Here is a 21,243-nt window from a genome sequence, read left to right as displayed (position 1 = left end):
ATTTGATTCTGCAAACAAGAACCAGTTTTTTGCTAATCAAGGTCCTATATAGAGTGTCACTGATAAAAGCTTTTGTTTGGGCGTTATATAACAGCATATTTTATATGCTGTGCTCTAGGTTATTTACATTCAATGCCCAGGGCGGTCACTGATAATAAAGGTCAAACTGTGTGGAATTCAATCTGCAATGGGAAACATAGGAGGAGCTCTTCCTCTATCTGTCTGCCTGTCCTTTTTGTCCATATCTCTTTCTCTTGTTTTCTTCTGTTCCCTGTCTTTGTATTACCTAATAAGAGCAAGCTAATTTATCACCTACCAAAAATGGGTGCACAAAAAAATAATTGAAAATGACTGCTAAATTATGCATGCTTACTAATGGTCTTGCACAACCTACAACCTCTTATATTACTGAAATTACAGCTATTCTCATAAAAGGTCTTGAAAGTGCTCATAAAGCCAGTACTTTCTGTTGGACAGGCCATCTTAGCTGTGCTCACAGATGCAGAATCCTTGTAGCCTGTGTAGGGTCTGTCCTGCTAGCAGTTGTTTTCACCATTAGAGGGGTATTTTCCATGACTTATCCCATAGGATTGCATTCATTTCCAGCCTGACTGACCTAGCCCTCCACCTCAACCCGACTACACATTACACCATCCGTGAGAGAGTCTGTGTGTGTGTGTGCGTCTCCAGGAAATAGACAGGCCGAAAGAGGAAGAGGCCTTGAAGGGGTAAAGAAGGAGGTGATGGGGGACAGATGACCCAGAACTCTAGTTTTGCAAGCAGGCTTGTTTGTAACCATTCCCTGGATGTTTGTGGAGGTTGCCTGGATGTTTGATTTGGAAACCTGCCATGAGTTAGAGGGTTCACATAACACATAACACAGAGGATTACAAATAAGTGGTCTTCTAGTAAATATTGGAAACATCTGAGACTTTAATTTCTTAAAATGCACTGGAGAATCAAGCATAATGTTGTCCTCCAGTGCTCTTTCTGTAAGCAGCGTTTCCAAACCAGCTCTATCTTTGACTGCATTACAATATGTCAGATTTTACCTTGTGCATTTTGAATGAATCCCCAAGCTTTGAAAACACAGTATACGTATCGTTGAGACTAAAGCTTTGAAACAACACTAGTTAGCGAGTTTCAATCCCTAAATTTCCCAAAGGATGAAACAGAGAAAAATAAAGATTGAAAAAGAAAACGGAAAGGAAAAAAAAGAAACACTGCAACAATGACAAAATACATGGTGCCACTTTATATTAAGTGTCTCTAATAACCGTGTAGTTACTTGTGAACAACAAATGCAACAACAATGTGACTACTAATGATTTAATCATGGTTACAGAGGGATTGCAGAAGTACACCTTATGTAATTACACAAGTGTATCTTAATAGTTGTACCAACCTATTCATTCTCATGTAATCACACAAATGTAATAACACAAATGTAATTACCTTTGTATTCAGACTAGATCAGCATTTGTTTAGATTTTTTTTTCCCAGTAGAAAAAAGAAGTATCTAATGTACGGCATTAAGGCATTACTTACACTGTATCTGCCAGCTTTCCTAACAATTAGCTATTTATGTTGCTAATGCTGTGTATATTCTGTATGTATATGTGACAGTACAGCAGATGCCCCCTTATCTTAAAATGTATCTGTAACATTGACTAAATCATCAGCGGTTACCGTGTTGCTGCATATGTTATTCATGTATAACTGCACAGTTATTAGAGACACTTAATATAAAGTGGGACCAAATACATTCTTCATTGAAAACACCCAGTTAGAACAAGAATGGTGTGAATGGACACCATAAACGGAGGATGGTGACGTACATTTTCCACTTGACTCATCTCCCGTGCCGCACTACTTCATGGAGGAAAGAAAAATAATACTGAATAATATGGAATACATCCATGCTTATCTCAAAAATCATACTTTTTTCTCTCAAAAACAGACAAATAAAAATGATCAACATGACCCATGATTATAAAACATTCCTCTAGCCTGCACAAAACACTGCACATTTAAACCGCATGTTTATGTTGAAAAAACGTAGACTTTTGTACTGAGTGCGACAAAAAAACCACCATAATCTATCCACAGATGAATGATTTAGTTACTCATCCAACATGGAGAAAACATTAGAACACCTGAAGCACAAAGATTACCACACTCTCAATATGACAAAACTCTTTCTATTTATCATTAGGAACACCCCGAAGTTCAAGCCACCAAACATGTTCAGCCAAGTTTTTGACCATTTTAGGACAAGAGATTTCAGATTTTCAGGCTAAAATTTTGACCAATAAATCAATCAATCAATCAAATAGACTTCACAAACCATTTTATGCATAACGAAATTCCAAAATGGTGATTAAATACACTGTTCCTTTCACATGCCACAAAGCCGGCACCTTCTTATCCAAAATTTTAAGTTCACCATCTTTAGCCTCAGCTAAACAGCTTGAGCCGCAGCAGATCAACACTGAAAATATAAGCTATATTTCACAGTTTCTACAAGGTAGAAAGTAGTCTTGTAGTCTTCGTAATCACTGTTCGTGTTGAGAGAAGGTACAATAAGAGGGACAACTTCTCTAATTTAGGTCTGATTTCACTTTAAAACACATCAAAACAACAAAACAACAGGAGCAGAAAGATTAACTGTGAGCACGCAAACATCTGTAACCTCAGTTTTTGAAATGATGAAAAACGACAAAGTACAAATTACAACCTAAAAAAACTGAACTGAATAGACATTGAACTTTTTTGTGACATACTGTAGCCTACATACTATAAGAATCTTAGTAAGTTTTAATTTATTGTCAGCTGTTTTGGTTTCAGTTAACATCCCAGTGTGTCCTGAAACTCATCCCCTCACTCACCCCCATGGAAACCACCCCTATGCTAGAGCATTTAACTTAGGGGAACATCCTCAGTAATGTTCAATCCATCCACTGAACTTCCCCCTAAATATTCTTAGAATGCTGCAAGCTCTTAGCAATGCATGAACTGTTTGAAAAAGCAGGTGGTCCAGGTGTGAGACTTCATTGTAATGTCCATCTCACCAAATCAAAAGCTCCAGTGTACTGCAGCACCTCAAGCTACAGCTGACTAACATGATCTTCACCTGAGAAAAGCCACATTGAGACAGGTGGATCCAACCTGTCAGCAAAACAACCTCTGACTCACCTGCTCACAACTCACTGGCACAAGACGAGGAACAACAATTGCTACTCATCGTACATGTCAGGACATCTTTGTCCATATCCAGACAGACTTTGTTTCTCACAGAGGATAAAAGCAACACCGACATTGACTCACCAGTAAAATACTTCTCAAGATGAGAGGCCTTGCACTGAGAAATGATCAACTGTAGATATTATTTGTCTTGACTCAGGCTTTTGACGGTCACGGACTTGACAAGTCACGCATTCTTCAATAAAGACACGAACACAGTGGGACTGGGCTCTGCTACACTGCAGTCCATTCATTTCAAGTTAAATCCTCCTTTTTTCTGGTGATCCTATGTAACTTGTCTACAAAGCTACAAATGGTTAGGATCTATCTGGTGACGTTCAGTGGAGTATCTAGCACTTAAGCATTAGGGGTAGAATCACGACCATGGATATGGTTAGAATTAGACATAAGGTTAAAGTTAACATTAGAGTGTTAGATTTAGGGTTTAGGACTAGATTCTGGGTTGAGGTTAAGGTTAGTATCAGAATGTTAGATTTGGGGTTTAGGTTTAGATTCTGGGTTGAGGTTAAGGTTAGCCTTAGAATGCCAGATTTAGGGTTTAGATCTACATTCTGGGTTGAGGTTAAGGTTAGTATTATAATGTCAGATTTGGTGTTTAGATTTAGATTCTGGGTTGAGGTTAAGGTTAGCATTAGAATGTTAGATTTGGAGTTTAGGTCTAGATTCTGGGTTGAGGTTAAGGTTAGCATTAGAATGTTAGATTTGGAGTTTAGGTCTAGATTCTGGGTTGAGGTTAAGGTCAGCATTAGACTATTAGATTTAGGGTTTAGGTCTAGATTCTGGGTTGAGGTTAAGGTTAGCATTAGAATGTTAGATTTGGAGTTTAGGTCTAGATTCTGGGTTGAGGTTAAGGTCAGCATTAGACTATCATATTTAGGGTTTAGGTCTAGATTCTGGGTTGAGGTTAAGGTCAGCATTAGACTATCATATTTAGGGTTTAGGTCTAGATTCTGGGTTGAGGTTGAGGTTAGTATTAGAATGTTAGTTTTAGGATTTAGGTTTTGACTTTCAGTTGAAGTTATGCTTAAGGCCAGCATTAGAGTGTTAGGTTTAAGGTTAGGTTTAAGATTTGGTTTAAAGTTAGGGGTTGCATTAGAGTGTTAGGTTTAAAGGAAGTGTTCATTTTAGGTTTTGAGGTTAAGGTTTGTATTAGAATGATAGATTTAGGGTTTAGGTCTAGATTCTGGATTGAGGTTAGGTTTAAGATTCGGGTTAGGACTTGCATTAGAGTGGTAGGTTTAAGGGAAGGATTCATTTTAAGTTTCAAGGTTAAGGTTAGCACTAGTGTGAGTGTTAGGTTTAGATTTTGGGCTGAGGTTTATGCTTGATACAGGCACGTGTTGTGAACTCTCTGGGCCAGTAGGGTTTGCTGGCAGCTGTTGCACTGATTGGAATGAGAGATGTACACTCTTCTGCTCAGCCACACCTGCTGTTGTTTAGGCAAATGGATACTGGGCCATGTGCTACACACAGGGAGTCTTCAGCCATCGCACTGAGCAGCAGATCAGATGACAAACTATAGACAGAAGGAGTGTGTGTGTCTGTTTGAGGAGTAAACTATGGCTGAGTGTCTCTTTGCATTCATGTAGAGTGGTGGTGAGATTCTCTTACTACACATTTACATTTACAGCATTTGGCTGACGCTCTTATCCAGAGCGACTTACAATTTGATCATTTTTACACAGGAAGGTGAAGGCAGTGTTAGGAGTCTTGCCCAAGGACTCTTATTGGTATAGTGTAGGGTGTTTACCCAGGTGGGGATTGAACCCCAGTCTACAGCGTAGAAGGCAGAGGTGTTACCCACTACACCATCCAACCACTGATTGTTGTACTTCCTCTAAGGATTATTTGCCAGTGCAGCAAGAAAATTCTGGCCCAAAAATAGGATTTAATGTTATTTGTCATGTTAGGAAGTATTCTGCAGCAAAGCATTGCATCCTTTTGTTCATTTTCATCTATCAATGCTCTCTCACTACAATATTCTGCATGCGTTACATCTGTATAAATGCCCTTCATGCATTGAGAATCCTCCCTTGAAATAAAGACCTCTGACTGCTAGCGTAGCCACTGATCTAGAAGTTAAACACAAATATTAAATTTACTGTAACATTAGCTACGTGGCTTCCTTCTGCATTTACAGTGGAAGATCTGGAAGGGTCCCTAAGAGACCTTTTAAGATTTAACTTGTCAAAATACCATTTATTTTGTAGTGTAGGGTGGGTATGTGTGTGGTATGCATGTGAGGGAACCCCACGGCTGTCAGTGGCACATTGCACACAAGCATCTGCGTCTCAAATGGAGCATGTTCTTCTCACTCTCAGGTCATCAGATCCAAAATGAAAACAGAAACACTATCTGCTGCAGTCTCAACTTCACCTCTGTTTCTCTTTTCTCTCCTCCCTTTCCTACATAATAAGACTGCCTGCCTAATAACTGCAATAATCCTGGTCTGTTAAACCCTTGGGCTTCAAGTTTATTGTCTCCATTTATTTATCTCTAAATCTTCTTCACTAATTACCATACATAAATTAATTAACTACTATGAAAATATAGTGTAAGCTATGTAGTTATGAGGGTGACTAATCGGAAGGTGAACATTTAATCTTATGGACCCTTCCATTAGTAGTGCGTATTAAATTAAATGAAAGCCAGCACCTGTCAAACACAGTGTTGCTAATATACTACAAAGAACTCTGCCTACTTTGAGCAGTTGACCAGTCACAGTCAGTTGGAGGTCTCAGAAGAATGACATGGTGGTTAGGACCAATCAGAGCTTGAGGGAGGTCCTAGAACCTAAGGTTAAGGGGAGGTCTTAGAACAAATAACACAGTGATTAGAACCAATCACAGTTAAGGGGAGGTCTCAAAACAAATGGCAGTGATTGTGAAATGCTGAAATGAAATGTTTATACAGAATATTATATATGTGCAATTACGTTCATGATCTTTTATCACCAATTGTTTTTTTTATTTTATTTCTACATATAGTTTGCACTGAATAACACTGAGGGAAACGTTTCTTCCTGAAATATCTCCTAATATATCTAATAAAAGACCTCCTCTTCTACCCCACATGTGGTATGAACTGAAAGTCTTTAATCTTCACTTTCAACAAAATGTCTAAGCTTGTTTCAAAGAGTGAAAAGTAATTAAAATAAATTGCATGTAAAATTACACCAAGCTTCTGTTACTGGCAGTAATAATTTCTACTTCTGTGGTTGAAGGGTTAAGCAAAGCCTGTTTCAATATCAGACAGAACATATGGAGAAACAAGTCCAGTCCTGGAGAACTCACACCGGTGGAGTCATTTGTAAAGCCGTCAGGTCAATATGCTCTCGTGCTGTTTCTGGCACCTCAGCAGTCCCAATCCTCAGTTCTGAATTAGTAATTCTGGAATAACTGTTATACACTTGAGAATGTAATGGGATACTCCTGACAGTACCTACAAGAGGAACAAAAGAAAACTGCAAAACCACATGTGCTGGATAGAAACATGAATTTATTTTGCTGCTGATGGCTTATATATAGCAAAACTGAACTGTCATTGATGTTTGTTTTTTAGTCTGAGTCAGATTTTATGAACACTGTCAATGCCCCTGGTCCATAGAGTCTATACATGAAAACTGCATTAATCATGATTGTGATGTCATAATAATGAATACTTTCATATCGCTGCCCAATTGTGTTGACCATTTTACACTGAAGTGATACAGAGTGTTGTTCCTGCAGACAACAGTTAGTGAAGTTGAAGATCAATGATTAAACATTGTGCTGTTTCTCGCTATCGGGAAGCAGATGAATCATTGCAGCTTTCCAACGACAGATATTTTAAAGGAGCTTATTATGTTGGTTTTTTGACCTTTTGAAAGGTCATAGTGTTTGAGCTAGGAGCACAAAATTTTGAAGGATTGTAGTGACTATATGTGACTAATGCTTTTGGGGCTGACTGCATGCACAGTTTCCATACAGTCTTCATTCAAACATAATTTCTTTTCCACAGGAAACGCACGGTGGTATACTGAGATAATGCTTTATATCACAGAGGACATTTCTCACTCAGCCCCTCATAGACATCATATACAGACTCCTTTGCATCCACCAAAGATACCATAGCAATGGCCTAGCAACACCTTATCAACCATCTGGGACACCAAAGCAACGGCACAGCTACATTTGAGTAACCACCTGAGATGCCTTGTAGTGGCCTAGCAACAACATAGCAACCACCTGGAATACCACAGCAACACCTTAGCAACCAACCTTGATACCATAGCAATGGCCTAGCAACACATTTTCAACCACTTGGGGTACCAAAGCAATTGCCCATCAACACCTTAGCAACCACCTGAGATTACAGAGCAACATCATAGCTATATTTTAGTAATCACCTGGGATTTCATAGCAATGGCCTTGTATTATCTTAGCAACCATCTAGGATAACAACACCCTAGTAACCACCTGGGACACCACAGTATTGCCCTAGCAGCACCTTAACAACCATCTGGCATTTCATAGCAACAATTTTGTTAAGCCAACTTTCACAAACTTTCCCTTTCTAGTTCTTTCTAATATCCCTGATGGTTTTTGCCTAACAGTTTGTTCAACATTCAGCCAGACTGCTTTTCCAAATGATGCAGAATCGCCCAGTCACAACAGAAGCGCCCAATCATAACAGAGATCATTTACATATCAGTCTGTAAGCCAGCCTGGTTTAATTTTACAGGATAAAGGGAGGTCATGGAAAAATTAATTATGGCCTTTTTGGTACATAAACCCACATAAACAATGTGATCCTATTTCAGTGAGATCCTATTTTTTATAATGAGCTTTTATTTTGGTGACTAAAATAACAAACCATTACCATTCAGCCAGCCAGCATATGCCATGCAGTCCATTTATAATTAAGAGTTAAGCCTTCAGCAAAAAGAGAGAGGCTCACTAAAAATAAACATATTTCCACACCGCCTAATTAAAAACTCAAGGCTAGATGTGCTTTGATATTATGGGCCTGGCTCTAAGGCAACTCTCAATGAAACTTCATCCACGGAAAAACAAGAGCAACAAAAAAAAAAAAACAAAAACAAATGTAGAGGTTTCCTGAATGGACTTGGTGAGCTAACTGGTCCTGCTGTTGCCACGGCTGCTACCGCGTCTGATGCTCGCCGAGTCAGATGTTTGGCTGCAGCTGGACAGTGAAGACAGAAGCATTTTTAATCATTTTACACAAAGAAGCCATTGCAGTCAACAGCAGGCAATCATGTTTGGACATGTCTTCCACTGATAGACATGGGGAGAGAGTGAGAGAGAGAGAGACTTCCTTTGTCCTTTTAGAGTATTAAGTTGTTTCATCTTTTTCCCCCCGTTGCTGATGCAAGCACTGTGAAACTGGACAGATTTTTCCAGATAACCACAACCTCTGTCAGAAAATTCTGTTTGCCTTCACGACGGAGCAATTTTTCAAACCACATCTCTTTTGCTGTCACTTACGCGCACACATACACATACGTCTATTAAAGGAATATTCTTTTTCACCCGATTGCTGCATCTGTAGCATTTGGGCCGATTACCACGGACAATGGTTTCTCTGCACTCAGAAATAAAACAGAAAACCTGTTAGCTCGAAACTCACTTATAGCAGAAGCATCTGTGCACTGGCTACAACTGTGTGTTTTAAGTCAATGTTATAGTCTGTCGTAATCGACTGAATGCTACAGCTTAAGTTAAGAAATGCTGGAGTATTCTTTTAGCTGATCTCACTCTTTATCTCCTGGGATGGAGTAATGCAGAGGGATCCCACTCTGCTTATTTATTACTACTGTCTAGCCAGTTTAATCCAGACTTTTCCAGCCAAGAAGAGAACACACAAGGGACGACCATTTACGTGGCAGAGGGACCATTTAGGAAAAGCATCTTGCGAAAAGAAATCTAATGATGTCTGTCACAATAATAAGGCCTCTCTTTCTTCAGAGCCAAAAATGTCCACACATTTCGCCGCATCTCCAATGTAGTCAATCAGTCAAGATGTGTTTCACTTCTTTAGTTTAGCACTGGAGCTATAAGGCTAATGAAGCTCACAAGTAACAGAAATGTATACTCCATCAGCAGGGTACAGTTTACAGGCCTTGCCAGACATTTGCCTCAACTTCAACTTCAGGATGCTTTTAGGTATATGACTGTTTTAGGCATCCAGACCTTCCAATTCAGCACTGCTGCCACAGGTGTTCCAGGTGCACAAGAACAGCTTCATAATCTCCATAGAAAAGCAGTGCTAATAGAATGTGAAAACTATAGAAGCCTATGCCCAATGTCAAGCGTCGGCGAAGGGGGTATAAAGCCCTCCAGCATTGGGCTGCGGAGCAGTGGAACTGCATTCTCTGAAGTGGTGGAGCTCGATCCAGTACTGCTGAGATGAGTTGGAATGGTGTTTGTGACTGTAGCTGGATACAATCAAATCCTCACAGCAAGATTCGAACATCCAGTGTAAAGACTTCCCTGAAAATCTCGGAAGGTACTTGCAGGAAAGAAGGGAAAACTTCCCTAATTTAGAAGATACACTGGAGGAATAGATGGCTACAAACCTTTGGGCATAAAGTATAACAGCAAGTCTTCTTCACAACTTAATGTTGCCCGCGGCAAGTACTTGATGATTTATGCAGTTATAACATTATATACAACATTGCTTGTTAGCTGCATTAGCATCAATGTAAAACCAGAGAAGCAAACATCAGACATTTGATGACTGGCTACATATGGAGTAAGGGGAACATTCTGTACAGTAGAAGATTCAGATTATACAGTAGTTGCCCGTGTGTGTTGGTTCCGTGTTTATTGATAAAAAATTGATTGACATTTTGGCAGAGGTGTCAAATCCAGGTTCAGAAAGTAAAAATCCTTCCCAGGATTTTGTTCCAACAGGCTGGACAGCTCTGCTGGTGGTGTGATCTAACTAGAGAAGCCAGCCTGTTGGAACAAAATCCTGGGAAGGACTTTTACTTTCTGGACCTGAATTTGACACCTCTGCATTTTGGTACCTGGGGTGTTTATGTAAGAAGTACTTACCATATTGTGCTGGGCATGTCCCATGTGCATGGGTATGCCATTATGTTTTAACAGGGTTTTAGGGTGTTTTCACACTTGGGGTGGACTCGCTGAGTCATGGTTTCTTTTGCATATGTGAACACACCAAACAAACTCAGGCCTCTTTTAACGGCCCCTTTAAAGGGGGTTCATTTTGTGGTTCGATTCATTTGTGCATTTGAAAACAAAACGGCCCCAGTTTGCTTTAGCTTTGCTTTACGGTGAAGACCTCGAGGCTCATCGTGCACACAGCCACAGTCTTTAGCACTTCAGCAGGTAAAACAGACCAAGGACCATTTATAAGGTTCTACTCAGGATGAAGTCTGTCCGTGATCTGTGACTGACAGCAGCGCTGACATATTAAAGCGATAAAATGCAAGAGCCCGTGTGATTTTACTGTGTTAAAGGCTCAAGCTGCTTTTACACTGAATGCTGAACCATATTGTCAACCCCAGTGCTATGGCAGTAAACTATTACAGTATTGTATTATGCTGTTTGTAGTTGTAAGCTGTTACTTATGTTAGCTCACCAACAGGTGCAGAAGCCTAAAGGCAAATGTAACCTCCCTGACACACACCTGTAGCGCAAAAGGTACCAGAGCACCTTTTGTATGTCTTTACCAGGCCATTAGTTACCATGTCTGTAGATCTCATTTTCTTTCATAAGCACACACCCCCACACAGCCTACGTCGTTTCAGGTTACTGCTTTCACAGAAACGTGGGTTATTTGGTGAAGCATGCAATGGCGAAAATACTCAATCAAGCCAAACAGAACATGAGACCGCAGCACATGCTAAACTACATAAACCTGATGATCTTTGGGGAGCCATGCGAGACACACACTTTTGCTTAATCGCTTGTTCTTCAGGTGGTTTAGCGTAGAGCGAGAGCCCCTCCTAAAAGCGCCCTCTTTATGTATGTGCAGAGTGGATTCCAGACGCTTTTCTAAGCTGCTGAAAAACCTGCACCTCTTAGTGCAGGTCTAGTAGTGCTGCTAGCTGGCTGACATTCCGGCTCAGTTTAAGATATATCTTTCTTTCTCTCGGCTGTGACACACTTCACTGACCCCGGGTTAACCTCTCCTGGCTGCGGCCTCCTGTTTCACCCTCCATGCTTGAGGGAGGGTGGGGGTGGTCCAGCAATGTCTGTGTTCCACAGCCAAGTGAAAGAAATCTACCCTCTGGTACTTCTTAGGCAACCGCACATTGACACCAACCAGATCCTAGAGCTGAGTTTAGAAGCCTGTTTCAAACAGGGGTACTGAAAAGTCTACTCAAGACTTAGTAAGAGACTGTTTACACCTGGTTATTTCATGGGACGTGTATTTTATTTTAACCACATGCATTTACACTTGGTAACCAACTTCATTTCCAGACTGAAATCTGCTGTATGGTGTGTAATATGCAAATCAGTTCAATTACAATAAGCTTGTTCTGTATTTTTCCTCTTCTGTTCGCAATCATAATTTTGTGTAGCTAAACAGATTTAGTGATATTTAGCTGTTCAAGTTTAGAATAATTAGCTTCCCAAAGTAGTCATTGCAGTCATAGACTATGTGCTTTAAACCATAATGTATTATAGCAAGATTAACTATATTTGAAGGCTACTGGGTTCAATATAATACATATAACTCATGTTACTGATATTTATAACTGGAATGAAGGAGCAGTCCAGTTGCGATCTCTTCTCCATAAGCAGAGCAGCACAGGGAGTATTGGGAGCAGTTTGGTTTGTCGAATGTGGCTTGAAGAGATGGATGCATTTGCTCTTGTACAATCCATCCATCCATCCATTTTCTAAGCCGCTTCTCCGTCAGGGTCACGGGGGGGTGCTGGAGCCTATCCCAGCAGTCTTCGGGCGGAAGGCAGGATACACCCTGGATGGGTCGCCAGTCCATCGCAGGGCAGACAGACAGACACAGACAGTCACTCACACCTAGGGGCAATTTTAGCACGTCCAATTGGCCTGACTGCATGTCTTTGGACTGTGGGAGGAAACCGGAGAACCCGGAGGAAACCCACGCAGACACGGGGAGAACATGCAAACTCCACACAGAGAGGACCCCGGTCACCCGGCCAGGGAATCGAACCCAGGCCCTCCTCGCTGTGAGGCGACAGCGCTACCCACCACGCCACCGTGCCGCCCTCTTGTACAATATCTGTCTAAAATTTGTTTCAGACCTCAAGTCTGAGTGGTTAGGTTTAGTTTTGGGTGCATTTTTATGTGGATAATCTTTATCCAGATATAACTCTGATACTCAAGACACTTGAAATGACCAGGTGTAAACCTTATGTATACATTTCTAAGTCACTTTTTCACCCACCTTGCTGGTGTCCATTTAGAGACTGTTGTACAAACTGTGCTACTCCTCCTCTAGCCCATCATCAATGGTCAGTTTCTGACCAAAGAGTCTACCATGACACCACCACTGCTATGTTGGGCATGCCCATGCCACCGCTGCCATGTTGAGAATGGTCCACCATTCAAATAACTGCTCAATCTAAATCTTTGGTTTTCTCTGAAATTGTAGACATACAGACTTAACATTAAGACTTAAGTCTTAATTCTAATTCTAATTTCAATCCCATTCATGTAGGCCCTAAGAAGAATATTTCGGACTTTCTGGAAGCTGCCATAAAGCTGCTCGCTTCTGCAGACTTTGCTTATGGAGTTAGCCAAAATTCATAGTGAAATGCATATGATGGCATAACATTAAAACATTATGACACTGAAATAATACATAGGGTAATTCAGTGACAGAGAAGTGGTAATAAAATCCCAACTTCCATTTTTGATGCCTCAAAAGTAGCCCCACTTTGTCTTGGTGCAGCTTTACTCTACATCTAGCAGCTTCATGGGAAGCCACCTAGGATGCTTTTCCAACAAGGCTGAAGAATATATATATATATATATATATATATATATATATATATATATATATATATATATATATATATATATATATATATATATCTGCTTAAACACTTGGCTGCTACAGAACACTACTTTTGTTTGTTTGTTTTTTTTTTCTATTTTTTCCCCAGTTAAGTCATGGCCAGTTCCACCCACTACTTTCCTTATCACACAATTTAACTAAGCCAGAAGGGAGGTGTACACTAGGGAAGGATGAGTCACATGAAGTACCACTGCATCTTCTACAAATTGCCGCTAACATAACATCAATGGACAGCTCACGTTTCTATGTCAACAGATATCCACATCCACCCATGCAAAGAAAGTGAGGATGATTTTACTTTTAGCTAAGATTACGAAAAATGCTATGAAAAAGTGCATTAAAACATTCATACTGGCAGCGTAGATCTTTCATGTTTTGTGATGGTACAAAAATTGTTGCTCTTGTAACAAAACGTTCTATACCCAACGTGGTAACATTTTCAGTTTTTGACAATTTGAAAGTGCTTGTTGCCATTTACATTGTGTGTTAATTTCAGAATGAATGGACAAAAAGAAATGGTCCAGAATGACTTGGAAAAAAGTCTGGTTTCATTGACTTACATTAAAAGTAAAGTAAGTTTTTACCTTCTCCTGTAAAGTTACCATTTTGGAGATATGAAATTTTGTTAAGTCAATGTAATGTTAAGGGTTACATGAAGATCAATGGGCATCTTCAGCTGAGGTTGCGAGAGTGTGTGTGGGGGCATGCATCTGTGGAATGTGTCTGCAGGTTTAAGAGTCACCTGTAAATACGTATTCGGGACTCGAGGTGAGAGTTTGAGGTGGTTTAAAATAGCACCTTCTCTTTAACACATTCACATGGGCAATCATCACGGCAGTGAAATCTCGCGCCCTACCAATCGACTTTTATTCCATGCCAGCCGTTAACTGAAGCATATTTGAGAACCTGCTATTAGGACCAGCACTGGCATGCCTTCGTGAGGAAAAGTGTTAAAATGATCTCTCAGTCTGGACAGTAAAACACCTCTGGCTTAGATTGTGCATATCAAATAGCCCAAACTATTTACAGAGGAGACCACAGGCCTGCAGTTAAACTTTACTGTTGTAATTAATGAACCTGTCAATCATATGTTTTTTTTGTTTTTTGTTTTTTTTTAATAATGTTTGGCCTTGTGGTGCTCATCAAATCAGCAGCCTTTTCTTGTGTGTGTATTTGGGCCTTCAAGATGGCTCTTAGTACTGTTTTAAGCTATGTGATGTACTTTTATCCCTGTTTACAGATGATAATGTGTCACAAAGTGCCAGAAACTACATAAAAGAGTCTATTTGAGATTACTTAAAGCCAACCTGAAATCAAAATGAACCTTAGTTCATGTTTCTGGTCAAACTAAACATGATTGGTCCTACCATACCATTTAAAGAGAACAGCCAAGATCATATTTTTCTTCAAAATGTCTGCATAACTCATACCCACTCTGATATCCTTACAGTTGTGGTGGTAGGAAACATTTACAATGTAAATATAACCATTTTATTCATAACCGGTAGATGTCCAAGAGACTTCTTCTGTATATAATGTTGGTAACAGTGAAACAGGTAAATCTGTAAAAAGGTTTTCTTTTGTTTTTTTTTCTGATAATAAGTATTAGACTAAAGCCTTGTCTCAGAACTTTCATAAAACAATGCCAAGCCAATGTATTTGTAGAAATTTAATTTAGTTTAGAAGTTTAATGATATAACTTTTCAGACGTTTGGTTCCTATCACCATCACTGTGAACAATTTTGACTTACTAAGTTTCTCTATAATAGTGCATTTCACATCAAATCACTCTGAATAACTTGGTTTACCATGGAACTATTAAACTATGCAAGAACGTCAACAGCATTTCTCCTTTTAAAGACATAATTCTTGTTTTCACACTATAATAACAACAAAATAACTTTGTTTGCCTGCTTTGGGACAGTCTTTTAAGTTTTAATTAGGTCACTGTGCACAAATGGGCAGGAAAAATAATATTAACCAGTAATTTCACGACTTTCCCACAATCCCCACCTATCGCTGAGCAGAATGCTGAACTAACTCAGAGACCCTCCCTGATACTGTGCTCCACTCATAAATACATCATTTTACTACCGGAAAATGTGTTATGATTCGGAATTAACATTGACTTGTCACGGTTTGAAGCAAATGTGTAATGACTTGGGCAGTTTGCACTATGCCGAATACTTGTTAGCTACATTAGCTTCATAGTTACAGTGCAAATCTGTAAGGAAAAAGGAAAAAAATGGGGAAATTGTGTTTATTAGATTTTTCAAATTCATTAATTCCTTTAAGCTCTTATAAGAGCCAGTTGACCCAGAAACTGTCCGTATGTATTAGTTTCCTTTTTGGTATTATTTTGCCAACTGGGCTGTGAGTCAATATAAAGTCTCTGTGCAAAGTTTCCAAGTTTCCAGTGAACGAGTGTATATTACAGACAGATGGGCTAGTTACGAGGGCCTAATGGAGCTCAGATCCTTCAAAGCTAAAATACTGTCTTTGAGTTTTGTTTGTCAACAGTTTGCCAATAAAAAGTGTTTGTAAAACCATCTGCTCATGCTTTTATGGAGTCCACCCTGTAACAGAGAATTCTTCACTTGCTGCATAGTCATCCAACATAGCCTTACATTCGCCCACACCATACATTATTTCTTCTGTTATTTAGTGAAAACGCGTCAATAAAATTCCCTAAAATGTTAAGATCTTTCCTATTATTTTAGCATTTTAGCCTTTTTTTTCTGCATGCAACCTTCTAAACAAGGCTATTCCCAGCTGTTCTGCAAGTGGACAGATACTAACTAGCACAAATTAGGATTATAGCTATGGCAAGGACAGACTCAAAACAACAGCATACTTCTTTAACTCCTTACTGCATGACGTTGCCAGAAAGCAACAATTATTTTTCTTTCTTTCTTTTTTGCCTGACTTTCTAAGTAACATACTGTTATCTGATCACATTCCATCTTGTTGAATTCTGTAGGAGATTACAAATTATTTTCCATAAATTAAACCTGTTTAGACTTTGAGTTTTATACAAAATGATAAAACATAATTGTTGCCATATGGCAACAGCATGCGACAATGAAACTGCAATCTTGCATTGCGTGTATACAAACAGAGCGAATGAATACATCGCCATTGGATACAATGGACTTTTCACTTTTACCTTACAAATTGATTGCTTTATCAGTCAAATTAATATATAAGTCATAATTTGGCTGTTATGCATGTTTTTCTTATGCCTGAATGAGGTCCTTTGGCAGTATACTGGTGTACTCCCACTGTATGCACTGCAGTTTGAAGTACCATTGTTGCAGACTGTTGCCATAAGGCAACTAAAATCCCCTAAAATGTTTTTTTTTTTTTTTTGTATAATTTCTTATAAAACAAAACATTTATTTTCATGTGAATTTCATAATTCATTGAAGGTTGAATGTTTCTGAAGTGTGGTTTGTTTTGGAACAAAATTACACGTCAAATGGTTAAATGCTTGTATTTGTTTATTTTTTGTTGTGTGTTTGTCTTTTTTTGTGTGCATAGGCAACTATCACAGCTAGCATCTAACATTTAAGCTAGCATACCCGATCTGTCCACCCTGCTTGTGCTCACTGTGTTGTTTTAATCACCCTGTCTGGCTCTGGGGAGCTGTTTTTCCTAAGCTCTGGCAACACTACACTTGAAGTGCTCATTTTAGCTTTGCAAAGTGAATGAAACACATTAAACTGCTCGAGCATTTGGAGGACTTTGAGGATTTGTTTTGATTTTCTCTCTCAAAACAGTAATTTAGCTGTTGTGCATTGTGTGTCGTGTGCCGTCGTCCAATTAACCAACTCACCGCCTATGAAAATTATTCTATTAAAGACAACAACAAATGGCAGATATAAAAACTGTCTGACTTACAGCTATGCTGACTTTATTTTGAGTCTCTATCAAACAGCTCATATTTTTAAGCCACACTATTTATATTTATTTCATCATTTGTTTTTGATGTTTGATAAACAAAACTTTGACACCTTCATTATACACAGTCAATAGTGGAAATGAGTACTGAGACTATGTGTGCGTGTGTTTGTACACTCCTGTAATTTACGTGGTCCTAAAGAGACTCATTCTCAATAACAGTACTCAGGTATTAGTTTTGTATACAGGCACACGTAGCCCTGCCACTCACACAGATGTAGGTATTTTTAAGATGTTTGTCATCACAGATTCAAGGTTATAGCACAAAAGAGCATAACAGGATATGAGGGCCCTATTGGCAATGTCACATATCACTATCTCAGAATAAACACACACAGTAGAGGTCTGCTAATTGATGAAGCCCAAGAATTTTAGGTTTCAGGCCGGTGGTTGTCAGAATTTTATGTTTCAGGCTGATGCTCGACAGAATTTTATGTTTCAGGCTGATGCTCGACAGAATTTTATGTTTCAGGCTGATGCTCGACAAAATTTCAGGTTTCAGGTCAGTGCTCAACAGAATTTCAGGTTTCAGGTCAGTGCTCAACAGAATTTCAGGTTTCAGGTCAGTGCTCGACAGAATTTCAGGTTTCAGGTCAGTGCTCGACAGAATTTCAGGTTTCAGGTCAGTGCTCAACAGAATTTCAGGTTTCAGGTCAGTGCTCAACAGAATTTCAGGCTTCAGGTCAGTGCTCGACAGAATTTTATGTTTCAGGCTGGTGCTCGACAGAATTTTAAGTTTCAGGTCGGTGCTTGACAGAATTTCAGGCTTCAGGCCAGTGCTCGACAGAATTTCAGGCTTCAGGCCGGTGCTCGACAGAATTTCAGGCTTCAGGTCAGTGCTCGACAGAATTTTATGTTTCAGGCTGGTGCTCGACAGAATTTTAAGTTTCAGGTCGGTGCTTGACAGAATTTCAGGCTTCAGGCCAGTGCTCGACAGAATTTCAGGCTTCAGGCCAGTGCTCGACAGAATTTCAGGCTTCAGGCCGGTGCTCGACAGAATTTCAGGTTGCAGGCCAGTGTCTGACAGAATATAGGCTTACAGCCAGAGGCTGAAAAAAAAGAAAAACATCAGCCTAGGCTTGGTTTTATTTGAAAGAATATGCCTATGTGAACTTCATGCACCCTCAGACCTTCTCTCTCTCTTACTCTCTCTTTAGCATAGGGGGGTGTAATCGATAAAAGTGGATCCTTTTCTCTGCTAAGAATGATCAGCAATTCCATAAAAAATGAACATTATAAGTACCTTACAGGTATCCAGTTTACCCAGGAATGACATTTCTTGTTGATCAACGTGCTTAGTAATGAAGTAAAGTACTGTAAAATTGTGTGAAATCCACCTCTGTTACTGCATGTATCAAACTTAGCAGCACCAGTCGGGCTGGGTTGGGTTTCAGTCACTTGTACAGGTTAGAGCTGGGTTTTAATTTCATACCCGTGCAGACGAACAGAAAGTGATGACTCTATGAAGCTCGGTGATCTCTCTCTGTGTGTGTGTGTGTGTGTGTGTGTGTGTGTGTGTGTGTGTGTGTGTGTGTGTGTTTTATGAGTGTGAGAAGAGTGAAGTTAATACAAAGCTGCTATTTGCATTTCTGCTCAGTGGAAGTAAATCAGACTTTTTACAAGCAAATAACAGGAGAAAGAACCATTCATGAACGAGAGAGAGAGAGAGAGAGAGAGAGAGAGAGAGAGAGAGAGAGAGAGAGAGACAGAGAGAGACAGCGAGAGAGAGAAGAAATCAGAAGAAAAGAAATGAGGACAAGAAAACAGGAAGATTCATGAAAGAAACAAAGACAGAGAGAGAGAGAGAGGCGGGCACCGATTGAGAGACACAGCAAGAGAGAAATAAAGGAAGAATAGAATGGGAAACTACCATTTTAAAACAGAGAAAAAGAAAGAGAGAGACAGAAAAGGAGAAGGGGTAAAGAGAGAGAGGCAAAACAGAATACAGAAAAACATTAATAAGATTAAGTGACCCTTATTATTCCCACAACGGGGAATTTAAACCTTCAAATTTCACCTGCGCATTTGACCCATCCATGAAGTGAAACACCACATACACTCTAGTGAGCACACACACACTAGGGGGCAGTGGACACACTTGCCCGGAGTGGTGGGCAGCCCAACGTGCAGCGCCCAGGGAGCAGTTGGGGGTTAGGTGTCTTGCTCAAGGACACCTCAGTCATGTGCTGTCAGCACTGGGGAGCGAACCGGCGACCTTCCAGTCATGAGGTGGGTTCCCTAACCTCCAGCCCATGACTGCCCCAAATAAAGAAAGAAAAAGAAAGAAAAGAAAAAAAACCAGACAAAAGAAAGAGAAGAAGAGTGTGATGAGAACAAGAAGACAAACAAGAAAGGAGAGGCGAGAAAAAGGAGAGAAGAAAAAAATAAGAAAAAGAAGAAAACAATTTATGAAAAAGAGGGGGGAGGAGAAAAAGAGGACAGAACCATGTGAGAGAGGGAGCAAGAGGGAGGAGAAAAGACAAAGAAGGGGTAGTGACAGAGAGAAGAAAAGAAGAGAAGGAGGACAACCAGACGTAGCATGAGAGAGAGAGACACAGAGAGAGAGCGACAGAGACAGAGAAAGAGACAGAGAGAGAGAAAGAGAGAGACAGAGAGAGAGAGAGAGAGAGAGAGAGAGAGAGAGAGAGAGAGAGAGAGAGAGAGAGAGAGAGAGAAAGAGAGAGAGAGCGAGAGAGAGAGAGAGAGAGAGAGATGTCAGGGGAATTAGTTATTAGTCTATCGATGACTGAGATAACAGTGAAGAGGAGTAACAGCGTTCAGACACTAAATGGATGGATGGATGAAATGGATGACATTCAGAAACAACAGAATCTTTTCTAACATTAAAATGTGGATCAGTGTGGAGTGGATAAAATATTCGAATGTGCTTCGCTGGCGGCGGTTAGCTTTTTACGAGAACACTCCAGCCAGCGCCCGAAATACTTCATACATAATTGTAGTGTCTCATCTCACATAACTCTCTAAGTGCCCTCTGTGTGTGTGTGTGTGTGTGTGCGTTGCATAACAGTTTGTGTGTCAGCTATGTGTATAGCCCTATTTAACACATTTTAAGGCAGACGGGTCTGCTTGTGTATTTTATAACTATTCGGTCAGAACTGAAAACTGCAGAATCTGCATTCTGAGATCATTTCTGTACTGACAATGTGGATAATATCTTTTCAAACATGCTCACCAGAAGCTGCAGACTCTGACAATAAACAGTAGAAAGAGAGAGAGAGAGAGAGAGAGAGAGAGAGAGAGAGAGAGAGAGAGAGAGAGAGAGATGATGCTTCTTTTCAGGAGACTTGCTTTCAGAAATCTGTATGGATGTTTTTCCACACCTCCAAAGTTCAGTCTTGGAAGTTAGTTGCATTTTCTCCTTCTCTTGATGCAAATAATCACACACACACACATGCACGCACACACGCACACACACACACACACACACACACACACACACACACACACACTGCTGTTGGAACACAAAACTTCCTATCTCCATTTTTGTTGTTTTTCAGTTTTTGACATAATTTGAAAATACTTGTTACTCTTTACATTGTGTGTAAATTTCATGAAGAATGGTCCATGAGAAATGGCTCAAACTGACTTGGAAAAAAGGTTTTGTTGAGACAGCAGTGACTGGTATATATATATATATATATATATATATATATATATACACTGCTCAAAAAAATAAAGGGAACACTTAAACAACACAATATAACTCCAAGTGAATCAAACTTCTGTGAAATCAAACTGTCCACTTAGGAAGCAACACTGATTGACAATCAATTTCACATGCTGTGTGCAAATGGAACAGACAACAGGTGGAGATTATTGGCAATTAGCAAGACACACTCAATAAAGGAGTGGTTCTGCAGGTGGGGACCACAGACCACTTCTCAGTACCTTTCTGCTTTCTGGCTGATGTTTTGGTCACTTTTGAATGGTGGTGGTGCTTTCACACTCGTGGTAGCATGAGATGGA

At 39.8% G+C, this 21,243-nt stretch overlaps 1 protein-coding gene across 2 annotated transcripts in view; it reads right to left on the bottom strand.

The window, feature by feature from the left end:
- ankrd50 (ankyrin repeat domain 50) overlaps nt 1–21,243 on the bottom strand; it is a 76,181-nt gene that overhangs the window by 8,394 nt on the left and 46,544 nt on the right. Inside the window, exon 1 of one of the 2 annotated variants that reach the window (XM_037544831.1) lies at nt 5,966–6,075. The exons of the other annotated variant lie outside the window; for it this stretch is intronic. The gene's annotated coding sequence lies outside the window, so the exon portion shown is untranslated. Of the gene's footprint in view, nt 1–5,965; nt 6,076–21,243 lie in introns of those variants that run through there. 2 annotated transcript variants of the gene reach the window in all.

The sequence above is a fragment of the Pygocentrus nattereri genome, chromosome 14, assembly GCF_015220715.1.
Source record: "Pygocentrus nattereri isolate fPygNat1 chromosome 14, fPygNat1.pri, whole genome shotgun sequence".
Taxonomy (NCBI): Eukaryota; Metazoa; Chordata; class Actinopteri; order Characiformes; family Serrasalmidae; genus Pygocentrus; species Pygocentrus nattereri.
The sequence above is the reverse complement of the archived record's forward strand: the minus strand, read 5'-3'. Positions and strand labels throughout refer to the sequence as shown.